At 42.9% G+C, this 20,975-nt stretch overlaps 1 long non-coding RNA gene across 1 annotated transcript; it reads right to left on the reverse strand.

Annotated features, from left to right (window-relative positions):
• Positions 1-7,255: 7,255 nt before the first annotated feature.
• LOC115549658 (uncharacterized) lies at positions 7,256-9,075 on the reverse strand. The gene is made up of 3 exons (XR_003977804.1): positions 8,895-9,075; positions 7,677-8,474; positions 7,256-7,537 (listed from the first exon to the last, which is right to left on the reverse strand). It is a non-coding gene; the product is annotated as an uncharacterized LOC115549658 (long non-coding RNA).
• Between the last annotated feature and the right edge of the window lie 11,900 nt (positions 9,076-20,975).

The following is a 20,975-nucleotide window of genomic DNA, read 5'->3' on the forward strand; positions in this document are numbered from 1 at the left end:
GATGTAGCCTAATGTTGTCTGTCATATTGTACACCATGGGGTCTCAAACTGGCCTGCTTTGCCTGGCCTGTCAGATCATTTTGACTTTTTGCTTTCTGTCAACTTATTAAGCATATTAACAAGATTAGATTTGAGTATTCATCTCCTGTTCCGCCTGCATTGTCTACTCGCTCAGGCTCATCCCCCCTGCTGACCTCTGTTGTACAGTCTTGATGTAACCCTTAACTCTATGTACATCTTCTGTTTGTCATAGGATCATGTCAGCTGAACTCAATTAATGAAACCAGGAATGAAGTAAGATCCACTAATGCAATAAACTGTCTGCACTTAATGTTCTACCTACAATTAAAGTTTTTATTTCCTATAGTATAGGGATAGATACAGCAATATATTCCTGTAATCTATCAGCTGTAAGCTTTGTACCCTCTAACTGGCTTCTGTAGGTATTTGCCCAGGTGTATGTGAGTCAGTTTTGTTTTTTTAATGGAATTTTTATTTTCGGTGCCATCACCCATCTTGTGAGCTGTTGAGGGAGAACAACCACAGGCTGCAGAGGGAAAATGATTCTCTCAAGGCAAAAATAGCAACATTGAAATGTAATGCTATTGTCGAAAACTTTTTTTTTTTTTTACACAAGGGTTTTTCTGTTTTACATGTTAGCTAAAAGGCTATTACGAATCCTTTCTAAATGCATCAGCCGTACACTCGGTTAATCTAAATGCATATATATATCATTGAGGTAAGACGCTAGTCTGCTGTATGTTGAAGTAGATTTGTGGTAATGTTATCTACTTGCATTAAAGGTCATTCCAAAAGGACTTGTGGAGCGCTGCTCCTTCCAAAGCCCCCAGAAGTTCATAAATTATCTCCTACATGGGATGTATACCAGGGAATATATGGCAGGCCATTCAGTGACTGGCCAGTCATCCAGCAGCTGCACAGAAGGAAAACCTGGCCTAGCCCAACAGGACCTTGTTGAAATAACAAGTAGGTATATAGAAATGAGAAAAGATGTTGGTTGAGTGATACCCTCATTCTCATGCACATCTTTCGTGTATGTGTTTGTGTGTGTGTGTGTGTATTCCCACAAATGCTGCAAAGTTGAAGTTCACCTACGTAACTGATACGAACATAAAAGCATTTATACGACAAAAGCTGAACAATGCTGCCAAATTTCAGAAACAATAAATTATCAACTGTTTAAAGAAAGTTAACCTTTGTTCTATTTTTTTTGTATTTTAGCAGTCTGTAGAAAACACTGTGTTAATGGTGGTTGTAAGCCTAATTTATGTGCAGTGAATTATTGTTACAGCACTATGGTTAAAAATGGCAACAACAAAAGTGATACAGCTGAAAATATCTATTAGGTAAATTACAATGACATAGTTAAAAGAACAACAAAATACTGCATAATGCAGTTATTGTAATGCAGTATAGTACTTTGGTATCGTAATTGTAGTATTCTATAGCAAAATAAAAGTATAATAAAAGTTCTGTAATTTACTTCAGTAGATTGTAGTTTATGTAGTAAACTGTAGTAGTATATAATGTAGCATACTGTAGTAATAAAACTGCAGTTTTCTGTAGTATACTAGTTTACTGTAGTAGTATGTGGTATACTGTAGTAATAAAACTGCAGTTTTCTGTAGTTTACTGTAGTAAAACTACTATAGTAAGGTTAAAAAACACTACAATATTTACTATAGAATATGTACTGTAGTTTATTTACTATAGTAAACTATAGAATTTTCTGTAGTATACTTTAGTTTACTGTAGTAAAACTACTATAGTAAGGTTCAAAAACAGTACAATATTTACTATAGTGTATATATAGGGTATACTATAGTTTATTTACTATAGTAAACTATAGAATTTTCTGTAGTATACTATAGTTTACTGTAGTAAAACTACTATAGTAAGGTTCAAAAACACTACAATATTTACTATAGTATATGTACTGTAGTTTATTTACTATAGCAAACTATAGAATTTTCTGTAGTATACCATAGTTTACTGTAGTAAAACTACTATAGTAAGGTTCAAAAACACTACAATATTTACTATAGTATATGTACTGTAGTTTATTTACTATAGTAAACTATAGAATTTTCTGTAGTATACTATAGTTTACTGTAGTAAAACTACTATAGTAAGGTTCAAAAACCCTACAATATTTACTATAGTATATATATAGGGTATACTATAGTTTATTTACTATAGTAAACTATAGAATCTTTTTAAACAGATGCTGCAAAGTTGAAGTTCACCTACGTAACTGATACGAACATAAAAGCATTTATACGACAAAAGCTGAACAATGCTGCCAAATTTCAGAAACAATAAATTATCAACTGTTTAAAGAAAGTTAACCTTTGTTCTATTTTTTTTGTATTTTAGCAGTCTGTAGAAAACACTGTGTTAATGGTGGTTGTAAGCCTAATTTATGTGCAGTGAATTATTGTTACAGCACTATGGTTAAAAATGGCAACAACAAAAAGTGATACAGTTGAAAATATCTATTAGGTAAAGTACAATGACATAGTTAAAAGAACAACAAAATACTGCATAATGCAGTTATTGTAATGCAGTATAGTACTTTGGTATCTTAATTGTAGTATTCTATAGCAAAATAAAAGTATAATAAAAGTTCTGTAATTTACTTCAGTAGATTGTAGTTTATGTAGTAAACTGTAGTAGTTCAACAAAAAGAGAGATGAATAGGGGATTATCACGCTGATACGTAGTACTTCCGCATTCGGTGTTCATTGTGCACTGTGACATCCGGTGAATCACTCATCACCAGACATGGGGGACTCGAGTCACATGACTTGACTCGAGTCAGACTCGAGTCGCAAATTTGAGGACTTGAGACTTGCTTGACTAACACTGATAAAAGACTCGACTTGACTTTGACTTGGCCTTCATGACTTGAGACTTGACTTAGACTTGAGACAGATGACTCGAAATTACTTTTTTATAGTTAGATTAATGGTTGGATATGGGATTTGCGATACGCCAGCAGATTTTGAAAACACACAACTCAAATGGTCCTACCCCCTCTCCCTCAACGCTGACTCTGACTCCACCCATTCCAAGTACATGGACGCGCAATCACGAACACAGATGCGCGAGAGTGAGCCAGGCTAGCTAGGTTGGAGTTTAGGGTTGTCTTCTAGTGCTAGGTCCAAATTTGGATTAGCTAGTTAGCTAGCTCCAGTAGCTACCGCAGGATAACAACAAACAGAAGCTTGCTCTGGGTCACGAGCTTTGAGTACGTGCACGTGCACGAATGGGTCACTCGTGGGGAGCGGGGGAGGGGGACTGCAGTACGACCGTTTGATTGACGTACTTACTGCCCAATGCCACTCGGTTGTTCTGAAAATCATTGGCTGGAGTTTTTCGAACCCTTCCCGTTCCACAGATGATTGACTTTTTTAATATTCATGTCAGTAGGCTACTTCTAACTCAGTGGCTGTAAGTGGGTTATGATAAGGATTTCAAGTAATTTTCAAGTAAAATCACACCGTCCGAGCCAGAGCGTCAGACTGGGCTGTTCTCAGCATACCGCAAAGAAAAGAGGGTTCAAGTTCCAGTCCCCAAATTCAGTTGAACCACTACCTGGACACAGGGGTGGACTGGCCATCTGGCATACCGGGCATCGTCCCGGTGGGCCGTTGACCCAATGTAGGCCGGTCCGGTCCGCTATGTTTTGTTTTTTTCTCTCTCTCTAAATTCCATCCAATTGGGACGGCCAATGGGCAACAGAGGGCTAGCAGTGTGTGGCCAGCATCGACACAGATTATTGGTCTATGTTTGTCATTGTCAATCAATCATGGGCTGACAGGCTCAGAGAGCCCTGGCAGTGCTGTCAATCACAACAGAAACCAGGGTGGGTTGGACCTCATGGCATGGGCCGGAGTCGTGGGAGTCGCGGACTCATTTTGTAAGTAATTCATGTCTTAGACTTTTTCTTGCAGCTGCAGATAAAAAAAATTTAATTCTCTATTTATGGTTTCACAATGACTGAGTCACAGTTGAAACAAATGCGTTTCAGCTCTAATGCTGCTACTGTCTGTAATATGTTTCTATTTAGATTATTTGTCAGGATATTTTGTTATTATTGTCCGAGTCTGGTTTTAACTAATGCTGGGCTTACACAAAAAGATTTTCCCATTCACAGACTAAAAACTGCAAGAGAGAAATTAGCGTTGGATCAAGTGTGATATTTAACAAGCATTTTGTAGCTATGTAGATATGGAGGATGGAGATGCAGCGACCACAGGATGTCTGTTAACTTCCTGTTCAGGTTTCACACCTTTCTTGTCAGCAGCACAAGAGACAAAAACTTGAAAAACAAAAAAAAGCAATTTGCACTGCTATTTGCAGTGCAAATAGCAGGATGTATGTACTTGATTCAATTGTTTTAATAAAGTACATACAGGGTTCTTCCCGTTCGTCTCGTCCCACCCCTAGTGCTGATAATGTAGTGGGCTGGTCTGGACAGAAAATGCCAGGGCTGAATGTTTGTCCCAGTCCACCCCTGCCTGGACATTTGTGTTGTCAGTCCCTGCATCAAGTGCACCTGTTGAACGTGTGTTCAGCCATGGTGGGGTGATAATGTGACCCCATCATTCACAACTCAGTGACAAAGTACTGTCAAATTATTTTTTTTTGCAAATGCAATGCATTGTAAGTCGATGTATGTTGCGAGGCAGCAAGATTGCTACCAGCTTTCAGGCTTGTGTATTACTATTTCCCCTTCCTACAGTATGTGTATGTGATATTACTTTTGAAATATTCTTTTTTTTTCATGTCTGATGCCATGTCTTGCAAATAATATTCTACAACATCTAGGGAGATTGAGTGATTGACTTGAACTGTTCTCGTATACAGACACCTAGAGGTTCTATTTGATTCTGTTCATAGGTTGGAGGTAATGATCATAAAAACATTTTCAAATTATTCACATAATGGTTTTGGAATGTTTTGAATAGTTTGAGTTATTGTTAATGTTAAGACATTTTTATTGTTAACCTCTTAAGACCCATTCGCCCACCGGTGGGCGATTTGTGTTTGTTGACGACATGTTTCCACTACGCAGCGACATAACCCGCTTCAACTTTCATCATTACAGACATTCTATACATCGTTAGAAAGGGTAGAATCTCCACAATTTATTCATCCGGTTGTTTTTTTTTATAAATCATGAGCACAAAACCTTTAATATTGATATTAACCAGGATGGTAAACCGGAAATGCCAGAAAACAGAGTGACTCCCTACCTTTGAAGCAATTCCTCAATTATTTATATTCCAATTGTCCAATTGTGAGAATCCACTGATCAAAAGCATCCAAATGGTTTTTCATAAAATTATTCCAGCTTGTGAATATCGTCGTGTAAAGTCCATTTGTTTACCATCTCCAAACTTTGTTCGTCAACTAACATACAGACGTTCGCAGCCGTATCGATATTTTCTCTAGCTCCAGCATGCAGTTGTTGGATATTGTTGTTTTCATCACTTTGCTGGCTACAAAATAAAAGTGTCCCCGTCTTTTTCTGTTCAGTTTTCACTCCGGTACAGCCCGTGAAGTAGATGGAGCGCTCCCAGTTCGAAGGGCCAATGGGCTTTGTTTACTTTGTTACGCGGCTTTAGTATAGGGACAGCGTATTGGCTATTGATATGTCAATCACTTGGGCTTCTAGCCAATGAGTTTACGTTTCCAACGCTGCTAGGCGTGTCCAGCTGTGATACGTATGAGCCGAGATATAAAGCTGCGTCAACACGGCAGACAACTCACTTTGCGCATATTTTGCGCATATATTGTTCATATTTAGTTCTTGTCATATTTTCATGATATGGCCAATATCTCAATATGAATGTGTGAAAGAATTTTAGTTTTGAATCACGGAGAAAGGTTTTATAGTCACCAAAATGCTTCAGTAATGTTTCCAGTGTCACAGAAGTAGAGTAAATGCATTTGGCACAATTTGGCCATTTGGAGACATTTTGGAGAGGTTTGTGCCGCCAGTGACAACACACCATAAAAACTCCATTAACTCCCCGAGGTTTAGGCCTAGAACTCCAAAATTTCTTCCAGGTGTAGTTGGCATGATGTAGAAGGTATTTGGCATATTGCCATATGCCTTACATATAAAGCACATCCTAGTTATTGTAGTTCAATTATGACCTATTATTTTCGAAGACAAAAAAAATTGCTTTAGAGCCATGTCTGAACTGATGTCATTTAGGTTGTGTGTATGATACATGCCAAATACATATCTACAGAAACTAGAGCTTGTCAGCTTTCAAATGAAGTATCATACATCCATCTAGGACTTAGGGTTACTGTGTTATAAGCTTTTCCATTTGGGTATGTGTATAGGCGAAAAAAACCAAAATACTGCCGGGTCTTAATGTTGAAATAAAACTCAACTTATGAACCACTCTCTTTACCGATTTTTAAATGTGGAAACTGGGTTAGATCATCAGATTTTTGTTTGACTTGACTTGTGACTTGCCCGACCTGAGCAATGACTTGACTTGTGACTTGCTTGATTCTCACCACAGTGACTTGGGACTTGCTTGAGACTTGAAGGTTATGACTTGAGACTTGCTTGTGACTTACACATGAGTGACTTACCCCCACCTCTGCTCATCACTCTGGCGAACTGATGATGGAGGACCGGCAGTTCACTTTCACGACATCCCTGGTAAATGTACCCAAAGTCACGTTTTCTGAAGTTCACAGACATACCGAACAACACTCCATAACAGCCCGCTCCAAACTGGACAAGGGATTGTTTATTTTTCGGGAAATATATCGACTACGAATGTGAGTGTCTGCTAGCTAGCTTACGCTACGTAGGTTGGCTTATGCTAACGTCAGTTTGGCGTCAGCTCAGTCTGGAGGGACGAAATGATAAGAGATGAAAAATAAGGTAGACTTGTACTTCTTTGGTACATATATGAATGTGTATCTTCAGCAGAAAGTGAAATTAATGTGAAATAAACTGAATGAATAAAGGAACTGAAAGAATAAAAGGATTTAATTCATTCCCTTTTTCTGAGTACATCATTTACTACATTATATATTAACATTATTTTGAATACTTTCAGGATGGACTGACTGGACTTTAAAATTGATTATAGATGAAAGACTTCTCATTCAATTAAATACATGTCATTCAATATATACAATGTTTTCAGTGTACAAAATTACAGCTCCGGAAAAAATGAAGGGACCACTCCAAATGTTCAGTGCCTCTCGTTTTAATATTTACATATTATATTTAATATTTATAGGTACATGTTTGAGTAGAAACACCATTCAACAGGGATGTAGCCTTTTAAATCAAGTGGTCCCTGGAAGTTGGTCATCACACAGCAGACGGTCCACAGCTGATTGACTGTCGCAGACAAGGTGAGAGGACAGTGCGTTCCCAGATGCGTTATTCCTTGACTCTGCCTATTGCTCTTTCTACGAGGATTCGAAGTTGAGCGATTGCTGGTGTTTTCAGAGCATCCTCTTCAGTGAACTGCGCAGTGGTTAGAGATAAATTAATTAGTAATATTATTGTGAGTGCTTCAGTCCATCTTAAACATTTGTCTACATATCTTAATGGTCACATTTGGGTCAAAGTTTTAATTTGAAATGTTCATTCCTTTCATGCCTACCTGTCATCTTGAAGGGTGGTATAATCAGCGTTGCCCCACGATCAGCTAGTGGCTTCTCGATGGTGAAACCCTTGTCTGCCATGCAGCCATCTCCTGGCTCCAGTAAATCCAGCAGTCCACTTCATTCAGTCAGCTCTGGGTCGGAGATGGAGCCTTGACACAAAAGTCACAGCACTACAAGGGGCAATCCCAATCAAGGCCTTAAAGGTTGTCGTGTTCTTGTAAGATGATGTTCGGGTAATCATCGACTGCACTTGGTGCAGTCGATGATTACCCGAACATCTGGACTGTACTGCACCAATTTGCTTGGCATGGTGTTCTTGACTTGCTGTTTACTCATCCAGATGGGGAGGGAGCCAAGGAGTAGGGGAGGGAGCCAAGGAGCAGGTAACGGTAGTTGGCCCACGGTATAACAACATGGGAGACAGTGGACACACTGACCTGAAACATGTCAGCCAGCACCTTCTCTTGCATGCCTGCAGCAACCCGGCAGCAGAAGAGAAAAAACTCAACCAGTTGCAGTCTACACGTTGGACTGGGAGAAATGGGTTCAAATGTTTGTTTCTTTTTCTGAGCTTTCGACCAATAAACCAACATGGAGGTAGATGGTTGAATAACCTCCCAGAAGTCACAAAAAACATCTCTTGACGTGAATCTGGTGTAAAAAAGGATGTCCTCGTCTGAGACACAAAATCTGTGAAAAGGCACTTGAACCACTTTCAGCTGTGACTGCTCTCATCAGCTCCTTGACTGTTTCTTCCAATTGCTGTATGTGTACAGCAGCAGCATCCAGTGCACCTGTATGAGATGAGGAAAAAAGATTAAAACATCTAACCCAGATTTTGGCTGTGACTTGCATATTGGAAGCAGTTTGGACTTCTAAAGAAATTGCTTTTTGTAGCTCAATATTGCTTTTAAAATTTGCTTTTTATAGCTCAATATTCACCTTTACAATTAATTAAGTAAGATATAAAATGCAACATTTGTACTTGTGATGAAGCTTTTCACATTGTGGTTTGGTCAAATGCTGGGACATTAATAAGACTAAACATTTTGTGCCAGAGTTCTGAAAAGTTGACCTACCTCCTCGGTATAACCTACAAAGAGCCCATACTGTGATTAAACCATAGGTAGCACATCCTGTCAGGTAGGTGGTTTAAGAACAGTATGGGGTAATAGTAGGCCAATATTTCAGAACACTAACAAACACTGACAAACCTGGTTTAGGAGCAGAACCGAAATCATTTTCTGTCATCACCACCGAAGCTGCGATCTCCTCCATCGGCTCTTATTCACAGGGCAGCGGTTGCTCCAGAGGAAGGGCTGGGTGAACGTCATGGCCTAAGCGAGTTGATGCTCTTTTATAAACAGAACCCCTTCTTGGCAGTCCCCAGTTGTTCCACTGGAAACGGGAGGGTACAGACCCGTTTTCAGTCGCTTGGTGTGACCCCGGTTGGTTGCTAGCTGTAGCGTTTGTAGTCTGATTCACTAAAGTGCCGGCTACAAACAAACGTGCTACCTTGTTTTATTTTAAAGTTTGGCCCTTCATCCCGGCGAACCGCTTGAATCCACTTCTTCCTTAGACTCAATTCAGTCGGGAATCCATGAAAACTTAAGTAGGGTTGGTGTTGTTTGTTAGATGTACAAAGTGGAACCGAGCAGTGACATCTAGCCTTTGTTTCAGCCATTGTTGAAGTGCGCCGGAAGTGTTCATGCACAACGAAGACAAATCCCGCCACCGGAACCAGGAAGCGTGATAATCCCCTATTGGAAAAGACAACTGCTCACTATGAAGATGTTCTGGAAAAAAATAGAGAGCAAACCAAACTGTTTGCCGACGAAATTCCTTTGTTAAAGGATGAAGCGACTCGGAACAGAGAGGAGATGAGGAAGTTGACAGACCTACACACGACGCTAGCCAGACAAGGAATGATAGCGGCCAGCCCCCTCGACTCAGGGCCCCCAAGGGGGTGTGACCAAGGAAACGGAGGAGGAACCTTGGGAGCCTATGGTCGCATGTACCCCACACTGCCATCGTGTGGCCCAGATGGGGAATACATCTTCCCAATGCAGCCATCGTTGCCATCTGGTGGTTTACAGGAGTCAAGACACAGTGTTCTCTCAGACGTCAACAGCTTTATAGGCGAGTATCCGGTCATCTGCAGTACCCCCCATGTGCCACGGAAGGGAAATCCATCTGCCCCACCTGACTATGCTAATTATGATGCAACCCAGATCCCACAACAATTTCCTCCACAACAATTTTCCCCACAGCAATTTCCCCCTGTTCAACACACTCTGTGTGTTTCACAACAATTTCCCCAATTCTCCCCTGTCCCACCACATTCCTCCCTCCCACAACAATTTCTACATCCGCACCCCCCAATACAACAACCCCCCGAGGTGAGGCCTGGAGCAGTGACTAAGAATGAATCACGCATTGGAGGATTTGATGACAACATACAACCACACTGCAGTGCAACGGGAGGTGCAGCCACACCACACATCAAGACCACATCCGGGGAAGAGGAGATTGATGGAGAAGACAGAGAGGGAGAGCGTCTTCGCAAGTCTGCCCACAAGAGGGCAGTGAGCTTTGCCTGTCTGAAGAAGGTTGATGAGAAAGACGAAATAGTTAACCTCGGGCCCTTGAAGAAGATAGAAAGCGCTGAGGGACGCACAATCCTCTATGAACCCTCCAGCCCGAAGGACATCGAAAGATGGAGTACGGAAATCGACCACCCAAGGAGAGCAGGCCTACAGCCATGGATGAAATTGAAACAACTGATGCTTCTGTACGAACTCCACCCCTACGATGGCCTTGCTATATTGTTCAAACACCTGAGCAGCACTGGGCGCACCCAGATTCGATATGAGGTGGAAGATGCCATAGGAGAAGACGGCATGAGACCAGAGAAGGGATGGGAGGCCATAAAGGCGTGGATCCAAAAGCACTCCAAGGCACAGGTCAACTGGACAACAATCACTCGTTGTATGCAGAAGGAAGACGAGGGTCTGGACCAGTTCAACGAGCGCTTCTTCGAATGTTATTTGCTGCACTCAGGCCAAACTGAATATGATATGGACACCATCGACCAGTCACAGGACTTGCCTTTGAAGGCCATGTATCTCCAGCAGGTACTGCCGGAGATCCGAAGGGGAGTAAAGACAAGGTTTCCCGGCTGGGACAACCAAAGCAGCACAATGGCAGAGATCAAGGAATTCGGAGAAAAGGTGGATCGAGATGAAGAAGTCAGGATTCGATTCCTGGCTGACGAGAAGAAGGGAATGGCCAGGGAACGAGAAAGATTCCCCCAGTCCAACAGGGATAGAGAACGATTCCCCCAGCCAGACAAAAAGAAAGAACCTCGACCATGCCACAACTGTGGACAAATTGGACACTGGATAAGAGAATGTAAAGCCCCTCGAAAGATGCACCGTGAGCGCTCCAACGAGAAAGAAGGGGACGAAAACCGCTCAGACAAAATGAAGGAACTATGGAAGAAATTACAGTCGCAGAGTGCTGAAGAACTCAGCCGCATATGCAATTCAATGTCGGAAACCAACAATAAATGACTAGAAACCCCCTCTCTTCGTGCCATCGCCGCGGCCATCCGACAAGACAAAAACAGCTTCTACGTAACTGCTTTACTTGAGCACCAATTTGAAATTGATTTCTTGATTGACACGGGTGCCGAATTTACTACAATTCCACTACGACTTTTGAAATCCCACAACCTCCCCATGTCAAAAACAAGGAAGACGGCCCGCAGCGCATGAGGACACTGCCTCCAGCTTTCACAAACAAATCCCATCAACTTTGCTGTTGGACCGACCGAGATAACAACACAGCTGTGGACAGGAGAAGAGATCCAGGAAGCCCTTCTAGGGATGGATGTGCTACTATGCATGGATGCTAGCCTCGACTTCAAGGATGGAGAGGTGACGATGAATATAAGGAGCCTCAAGAGGGAGGACCTCCAGGACCACCCCGTCTGGGCAAAGGGAAAGACCGACTGTGGCTTGTTGGACATGGAACCAGTGAAGTTAACAGGAAAAATACCTCCATGTGTCAAGCAATATCCACTCAACAGAGCTGCCGTGGACGGATTGAGACCAATCATTAAAGACTTGAATGACCAGGGAATCATCTACAAGACTCAATCACCCTCTAACGCACTGGTGTGGCCTGTGAAGAAACCAAATGGTTCATGGAGACTGACAGTGGATTATCGACTGGCGAACCAATGCATCACACATCTGAGCCCTGTGGTTGCCTCCGGCGATCAATTCCTGCAAGACATCACACCAGCGCACAAGGTCTTCACAGTGCTTGATGCAGTAAACGCTTACTGGTCAGTACCGTTGGCCACTGAGTGTCAAGCTTGGCTGGCTTTCACCTACGATGGATGCCAGTATACCTGGGCTAGACTGGCTCAGGGACTTGCCTCGGCCCCCACCATCTATCACCAGGCCTTGCGACGACACCTGACCCTGCCAGAAGCCCCCAAGATGACATCATCAGTCATCACGTACTTGGACGACATCCTAATTGCCTCGGAGACCGAGGAAGAGCACGACAAAGACTTAAGGGCAATGATTGACTATCTCCATGTGAAAGGTCACAAGTTGAGCTACGACAAGGCACAAATGTCTCAACCAGAGGTAATTTACCTCGGACAGAAAATCTCACAAGGCAAACGGGAGATCACCCACGACCGCACTGCAGCAATAAGGAAGACGCCAGAACCCCGAACAGTCAAAGAACTACGAGCATTCTTGGGAGTATGCAGCTACAACAGGAATTGGGTGGAAAACTACACTGAGATTGCCCAACCCTTGAACTACTTGCTGAAAGGACGACCAGACTCCAGGGATAAGATCAAGATGGAAGACGAATCACGAAAAGCTTTTGAGGAGTGGAGCAACATCTGTGCGAAGCACAGATGTTGTCCTAGCACCAAGTCCTAGCACCAGCGCTAGGACTTCCAAATGTCCACAGACCCTTCACACTCTTCGTCAACGAGTACAACGGGTTTGTGACGTCAGTGCTGGCGCAGGCACACGGAGGACTATTGAGAGCGGTGGGCTACTATTCTGCAAAATTGGATATGACAGCCTTGGGCTTTGGTCCATGTTTGAGAGCGGTACAAGCTGTGTACCTCGCCATCCAGCTGGTGAACAATCTTGTGCTGGATCAGCAACTCTCTATCCGCTGCCCACACTCTGTCAACGCCCTGCTGGCCGGTAGGAAAGTACCCTGCGTCTCAGACAGCCGATGGGGGAACTGGCAAGCCGTGCTGGAATCTCCTAACATTTCACTCCAGAAAGCATCAGTCTCAAACATCTCCACAATGATCGCCCCCACGGATGCAACGAATGAAGTGGAGGACCATGTGTGCGAGGACTTGGTAATGCTGATGGAAGAGGGGCACTTCGTCAAGGAGGACCCTCTCCACAACCCGGATCTTGTCTTGTTCACCGATGGGTCCTCCCTGGTCGAAAATGGGATCCGTGGAGCGGGATACGCGGTTACAACAGAGCACGACGTATTGGAATCCGGATCAATGGACCCTGGAACGTCAGCACAGCAAGCAGAACTCAAAGCATTGACCCAAGCACTCAAAATTGCAGAAGGGAAGTCTGCCACAGTCTATTGTGACTCCCGATATGCATTGGGTGTTGTAATGGATTTTGGCATTCTGTGGAAACAACGTGGTTTCGTAACGGCCAAAGGCACACCAATCAAGAATGGCGAGCTGGTTGCAGAACTATTGGATGCAATGCTACTTCCCAGAGAATTGGCGGTAGTGAAGGTAAAAGCACACACAAAATTGGATACGCACGAAGCAAGAGGCAACGAACTGGCAGATGCGGTATCCAGAACAGCCGCAAGACAGAAAGACGAAACGGAAAACGACAATGGCAAATGTATGAGACTGAAGAAAACGGAGGAACATACAACAGAGGAGGAACACAAGGAAAGCTTGAAAAGCATCATGGAGATGCAAGACGCCGCGAGTCGAGAAGAAAAATGGACATGGATTGAGAATGCAGCAAAACTCCACGACGACAACTTATGGAGACACGGGAACAGAACTGTTGCACCACAGAGCCTGCTGCCATATCTGGCGACGCAGATTCATTCACTTGGGCATGTGGCCGTGGAAAAGATGCGTCACAGGTTTGGGAAAGTCTGGTGGTCACCCAAATTCAATGCTGCGGCAAAAGACATTGTGAGGAGATGTGCTACATGCCTCAAGAACAACCACGACAGGAAAGTGAAACTGCCAATGTTGAAAGTCCCCGCACCCCCGGGTCCTTTCCGATGCTTACAGGTAGACTACATCACACTCCCTCCATGTAAAGGATATCGAGAAGTCCTTGTGGTCGTTGACAAATTCTCCCGCTGGATCGAAGCATACCCAGTCCGACGTGCAACAGCTGCAAACACAGCTAAAGTGCTAGTCAAAGATTTCATTCCACACTACGGGCCGCCTGATCAGATCTGCTCAGACAATGGAACCCATTTCACCGGAGCGGTCTGCGCCGAGGTGAGCCGTATGCTGAACATAACATGGTCCTTCCATTGTCCGTATCACCCGCAATCGTCAGGGCAGGTGGAACGAGCCAACAGGACACTGAAGGAGCGTTTGGCGAAGATGCACCAAGAAGGGACTCCATGGGTAGATGCAATGCCCATCGCCTTGTGCAGCATGAGAGCTACATTCAACAAAGACGTGGGACTGTCCCCCTACGAGGTCGTGTTTGGCCGATGCTTCAGTTTCCCAGGCTCTGTTTACTTGCGGACTGCAGACGTCCACCTGACATCGAACGCACTGATGAACTACTGCATCCAACTCTCCGAGGCTCTCCAGGTGACATCAAACCAGGTCAAGGAAGCTTGGGCAGAGCCCCCAGAAGGAGGACACTCGTTAGTGCCAGGACAATGGGTTATGATCCACAAACCACAACGATTAGCATTAGAGGCTAAATATGAGGGGCCATACCAAATTCTATTAGTTACTCGATCCGCTGTTCGTGTAGCTAAGAAGACGGATACATGCAAGCCACTGCAAATTAGTTGATTCACCGACTTGGAATGACACTCGTTAGATTTGGCACGCAAACTAACTGATACGGGGTGAAGAGTATAGGGAGTGTTTGAGTGTTTGTTATTTTCATTCCTTTATTTTCACGAGAGGTTCGTTTTCGAAAGATGCTAGGACTTTTGTCACCGCCTATCTAAGTTCATGTTGGTTCCTTCTTGACACAACTGCTCAGCTTTAGAACATTTTGTTTGTTTTGTTTAATTTTTGAACATAGGTTCAATCATTCATTCATTCACACAAGGTTTATTGAAAACTATGATGACTGATTACTGAATACTGATATAACCATTTTCGAATCAAGCGATTTATTTTTGTATGATAATTTTTCATTGTTTATCGAATCATTAAGACAATTACAAACCATAGTTGATTATTATTACTGTTGGAGGCTGTGACAATGCCTCCCCCATGACTGATACTGCACTTTTTCTTTGTCCAGGAGTGTTTGTCCTGACGCCCTACTACGAACTTTCATCCTCATCCCCCATCAAACCTGCGGTGGACATCAACTTGAAAAGAACTCTGTTGCAACTGCTACTCAAAACCAACTGAGTCATGATGTTACCAGTATCGTTTGGGATGTTGTTGTGCCATTTATTTACAGGGGGAAATTGTTCATTTGACAGCCATAATGTAATCCACAAAGATAACACATTTTTACAAACTGCCCATGGGTTAGCTAAAGCTAAAGGGGAGCAGTCATGTTGGGTTTGTGGGCTTATGCCAGCTTCATCTCAGGTATATCCTTACCGCGCTGTCCCGTTCACCATCCCCGAGTATGTTGCAGCTTATAAACATGATGTCATCGGAGGTAACCCTAGATCTGGATCTGTAGCAGCACCACAGGTTCCCTATTACACTGTCCCAATGGATGCAGGTCCCCCAATTAAGATCAAATTGAGCTATGCTCCTAAGGGTGTCATTTGTTGGACCAATGAAGGAAAGGGGCGGGATATGGGTAAGAGTGTGTGTTCATATTCAGCTATTGTGGGCCAGAAACAGGTTTCCATATCAGAGAAGAATCTTTTGGTGAATGTCCCCCTACCCCCAGTAACCCGCGTTCCTGGTGATTCACCAGGCCAAACGATTGCCACTGATGCCTTACCTGCGGTAAATGGGACCATGTTTGTGTGTGGACAGGACGCTTATTCATATCTGCCTCCTAATTGGAGTGGTTCATGTTATGTCGCCTATATAGTGCCTGCATTGGAGATTGTAGAGGAACATTTGAAGGGTAATGCTACAATTAGATCTAAGCGTGCAGTTGCTACTCCAACTCAGAGAGTCTTTGCTGCTATCATTCCAAACTGTGGCATCACAGTTGCTCTTGATGAGATTAGAGATTTGGTACATATTATTGACGCTATAGCGTACAATTCCGGCCATGGCCTGACTGATCTTAATCATGAATTGTACGGGCTTAGAACAATGATTTTCCAACATAAGAATCTATTGGACTTCCTTGCTGTGCATCTTGGAGGGTACTGTTTCTTTATCAAGCGCCACTTACACCAGAGATGTTGCACATATGTCCCCGATGCGTCTACGAATGTGTCTAATTATGTTCATGACATCTATGATAATGTGGCCAGGCTGAAGTCGGAAACGGCGGGTTGGTGTTTGGGAGGATGGCTAAGTGGGTTGGGTGGGTCCATGTTTTCTCAGAGAGTCCAAATCTTACAGCCGTTTGTCCTTCCCGTTATTATGCTCTATGTGGTCGTCAAGATAGCTCTCTGTGTGTTTCACCGAATGACCGCCCCCCGACCGACCCCCCCGGGGACTGCCCCGATCTTGTTAGCCCCCCTTAGGGTGGCTGTGTTAGAGAGCCCACCCCATCGTAAGGTCTGGTGCCCCAAATTTCGCAACGTTTCTAAGGCTAGGCCTTCCACTGGGGCCTTTAATTTTGTTTAGAGGAACGGAACCACTTTTCTGCTGGGAACAGTGAAAGCTATTAAAGAATGGTGGAGCTTCACTGCCAAGCAGAGGGAGGTGCCTGGACAGTTGACCTTCTTGATTCTTTAAAATTTGTATCTGTTTTGGTTTAATCATGTGTAACCTAATGAGTTTGTTATTTTCTTTATTATAGTGGCCTACACCTGGTTTACTTGTGTATGATTTGAATTTACTTGTCCTTTTATGCTTTCTTTCATTGATTTAGTTAATCATTAATGGGTCACCAGTAAATACACTGATTTCTCATTTTTGTGGGGGATCTTTAAACTATGTTTAGTATGATCAAGAGGGAGGAATGTAGAATGTTGGTGTATTTTAGTGTCTCTCTTTTGTTCACATTTCTAGTCTAGGAACAGGCCAGGGCCTCTCATACTGATACAAGGTGTTATCTCCAACATTCTGCCATTGTTATGTCTCAACAAGGTTGAACCGACCTGGTCCTCCAGGACATAGCCAGGGCCAGATACCGTATCAAGGCTGAGAGTGCGCCTGTTCACGTGTTATTCATGTATCCCCTTTTTGTATAATACTCGCCCCAACCCTTTGGTTCGACGAGAAGAGGGTTTGACAGCCAAGGAACAAGTCATCAAACGGCTCCTCAATGGGTCCACTATAGATTATTCAACCTAAGTCTGTATCTCGCTGTATTACATCCTGGAATAAACCATCTATTCAACCCTCTGATCCAACCTGTCAAGTTGCTTTGATTTCGACTTCAAGAATTACTACCACAACGAAAAATACACAACGCAGAGTCTGTCCGAACAGTTTAGAAATAAGCTGAAATCTAACATTTGGTGCCGTGACACCGTCTTGAAGAGAGAGGAGTGAGAAGACAATTGCCTCTGAAGATTTCCCTGTGACCGAGAAGAGCGCGCGCCCTGCCTGGGAACGTCTGATCAACGCCTGCCATGCTGAGGGACCCGCATCCACAACGCGGCTGAACCAGCGCATCTCCATGCACCACGTGGGAATCAACGGTGACTGAATCTCATTCCACACTCTCGACCAAGAGAAAAGAACAAGAAAGTAATCTTAAAATAATCTACACACACATAACTGTTATTATTATTATTTGTTTTACTATTAGGCTGCACTACATTTGCTGAGTAATGAAGTTGTGTCATTGTGTCATGTCAGAGCTTGACGAAGTGAGAACCTGTATTAGTGATTAAGAGCTCAATAATCACTGAATATACGCCATATGAAACTCTTTTGAATTTGTTTGAATAAGGCCTTTGGTCTGGGCTAGAGTCCTAGAAACTGGGCTAGAGTCCTAGAAGCTGGGTTAGAGTCCTAGAATATTGTAATAGCATGTCATCCAAGTTATTTGTTCATCTTTGCTAGTTTTTCAATGTTGATACGTGTCCTGAATATAACTTAAAACGTTTGGTTTGCTCAGGGGTTTTGTTTTACGACTTGCTGGACCATGAGTGAGACCGTATTTGTATTGAATTCACTGGTGAGGTTACATGAATCGCTAGGGTTTTTTTTTTGTGCTATGTTGTTTTGATCCCCGCCGAGGAATCACATATATTGTTTTTTTTTTTAATCGAAGAAGGAAAAAGTGTGCCATCATCTGTTGTTGGCATACCGAGCTCCGTGGGAGGCGTCTATTTGTTTCTTTCTAAGCAGCGATTGGTCGCTAGTTTTAGTTACTTTACAGATAGAAAAAGATAGAAAAAATGCCGAAAGGTAAAGGCAGGAAGAAGGCAGAGGAGGAGGAAAAAGATAGCAATCAAAGTCCCAATGCATCCGAACGAAAAGAACAAGATTATTTTGAAGTGGAGGTTAGAGAGATTGATATTTATTCAATTAGCGAGACTCTGTCTAGATTCTTCAACGACAGACATGATTTGCAAGGAACCGAAGATAAACTTTGCATAACATATGAGATAACGATGGACCCCCAAACTAAACGCTGGCCAAAGGAATCGATCTGGATGGTTTTCAAAGACTGGGTCAAGAAGACTAGACGAAGTGAACCAGTTGGGTTGTTACTATTGTCTCAGTGTAAGCGCTACTTTATCAAGCATGTCAGCAACAAAAAGAGAGACACTAAAATACACCAACATTCTACATATATAATGTATCATACTGTAGTAATAAAACTGCAGTTTTCTGTAGTATACTAGTTTACTGTAGTAGTATATATGTGGTATACTGTAGTAATAAAACTGCAGTTTTCTGTAGTTTACTGTATTAAAACTACTATAGTAAGGTTCAAAAACACTACAATATTTACTATAGTATATGTACTGTAGTTTATTTACTATAGTAAACTATAGAATTTTCTGTAGTATACTATAGTTTACTGTAGTAAAACTACTATAGTAAGGTTCAAAAACACTATAATATTTACTATAGTATATGTACTGTAGTTCATTTACTATAGTAAACTATAGAATTTTCTGTAGCATACTATAGTTTACTGTAGTAAAACTACTATAGTAAGGTTCAAAAACACTACAATATTTACTATAGTATATATAGGGTATACTATAGTTTATTTACTATAGTAAACTATAGATTTTTTTTCATATGCGTTATTCCAGTAAGATGTTGCAAAAACCTTAAAGGCCTTTTATCCCAGTTCTGTCCGCGCTTCAGCAACACTCATAAGACCATAATAACCCTTGGGGGACACGTTTCCAATAAAATAAAAAGGTCAGGTATATAGTATAATATAAACTATAAAACGTTAAATACAATTACATATCAGATATTATATTACTCTCTCTATTTTCGCAAATGGTTCGACATCTGACTCTATACTGCCGCCTCGATTTCCGTTGGTATTGCTCAGTTTCTTCCGGAGCACTGCCTTGTTCACACTACATGCGACTGTTAACAGATGCCAATCAAATAGCTTCCCACTACAAAGCCGATGTGTGGATACAAAAGATGACGCAAACAACAGGTGGCCAAAAACAATCCTATCATTCCGCCGGATTTTTCCTGCTTCTCCCTGCTTGTTATTGCAAAATGGATCCAGGAAACGTGTGGAGTTTATTTGCAAAACCGCCATCTGACTGGCCCACGGATCCGCCGCTGCCTGAAAAGTTGAACATTCCTCAGCTTTTTGACGCAGGTCACGGAGCCTAAATTACGGACGGACCCACAATGCATTTCGCGAGTGCCCCATGCAAAGTCAATGTGATTCGTCGACGGACGTATGTAGTGTGAACAAGGAGGCGACGGTATGGAGTTACCCTACATGCCCACTGCACCGTTAGTCAACGGACGTGGGAAGGCGTTGCTGACTGATGGGGGAGTAGTCTTTGCAGAGGCATCCGTCAGCCAATCAAATCGCTTCGCTGGGTTCTTCCCGCTTCTTCCTGCTTGTTGCGATGCTTTCCCGCTTTCCAGTATCTTTAGAGCCCGAGTCGCGTCACAGTGCTTAAATTTGCATACGCGATCTGATTGGATGACGGATCCGTCGCTGCCGAAAAAGTTGAACATTTTTCAACTTCTTGACGGAGCCGAAGGCTCCAACGGAACGGACGGATCCACAATGCATTGCGCGTCCGTCCCCATTCAAAGTCAATGGGGATCAGTCAACGGACGGAGGTAGTGGGCACGAGGCGTTAGAATCATGCCAAAACCCCGCACACACGCAAAACGTGTTTTGCTCACGCATAACGATTCACACGCACACAAAACGTGTTTTACTCACACACAATGATTCACACACACGCTCAGTGTGGTTTGCAAATACAAAACATCATTCACAAACTAATGCATTTTGCTTCAGAAACAAATACAGTATATTTTACACAAAGTACAAAAAAAAATCCTTCAAGTACACAAAACAATTCTACAAGTACGGAACACGAAAGCTGCGCGTGGATCGGAATGCATTTGCGCACGGATCAGCAAGGTGGAAAATTAGTGCCAAAAGTCACGTGACAAACAAATGTCCTGTGATTCACACTACACAACAGCAGGTGGCGCTGTTTAGTCAGTTTAAGGCCGCCAGGACGATCTTTTTTTCTCCCCAAAATCTTTATTTGATGCCGGCCAACCGTGTGTGGATTCTATGGATAGCCAAGAAGGCCACTAACTGGCCCTAGAAGGGCGCGGTAAAAGTGCTAAACCGCACGGAAACCGTACGGAAACCGTAATGAATGCGGTTTGGCAGTGGCATAGTGGTTTAAGACATCGCAAATAAAACGTGTTTTTCGAAAAAACTAGATGCTGCCCGTTTAACTTGTGGCTTCTATCCACCTTATTC

Source organism: Gadus morhua, chromosome 8 (genome assembly GCF_902167405.1).
Source record: "Gadus morhua chromosome 8, gadMor3.0, whole genome shotgun sequence".
Taxonomy (NCBI): domain Eukaryota; kingdom Metazoa; phylum Chordata; class Actinopteri; order Gadiformes; family Gadidae; genus Gadus; species Gadus morhua.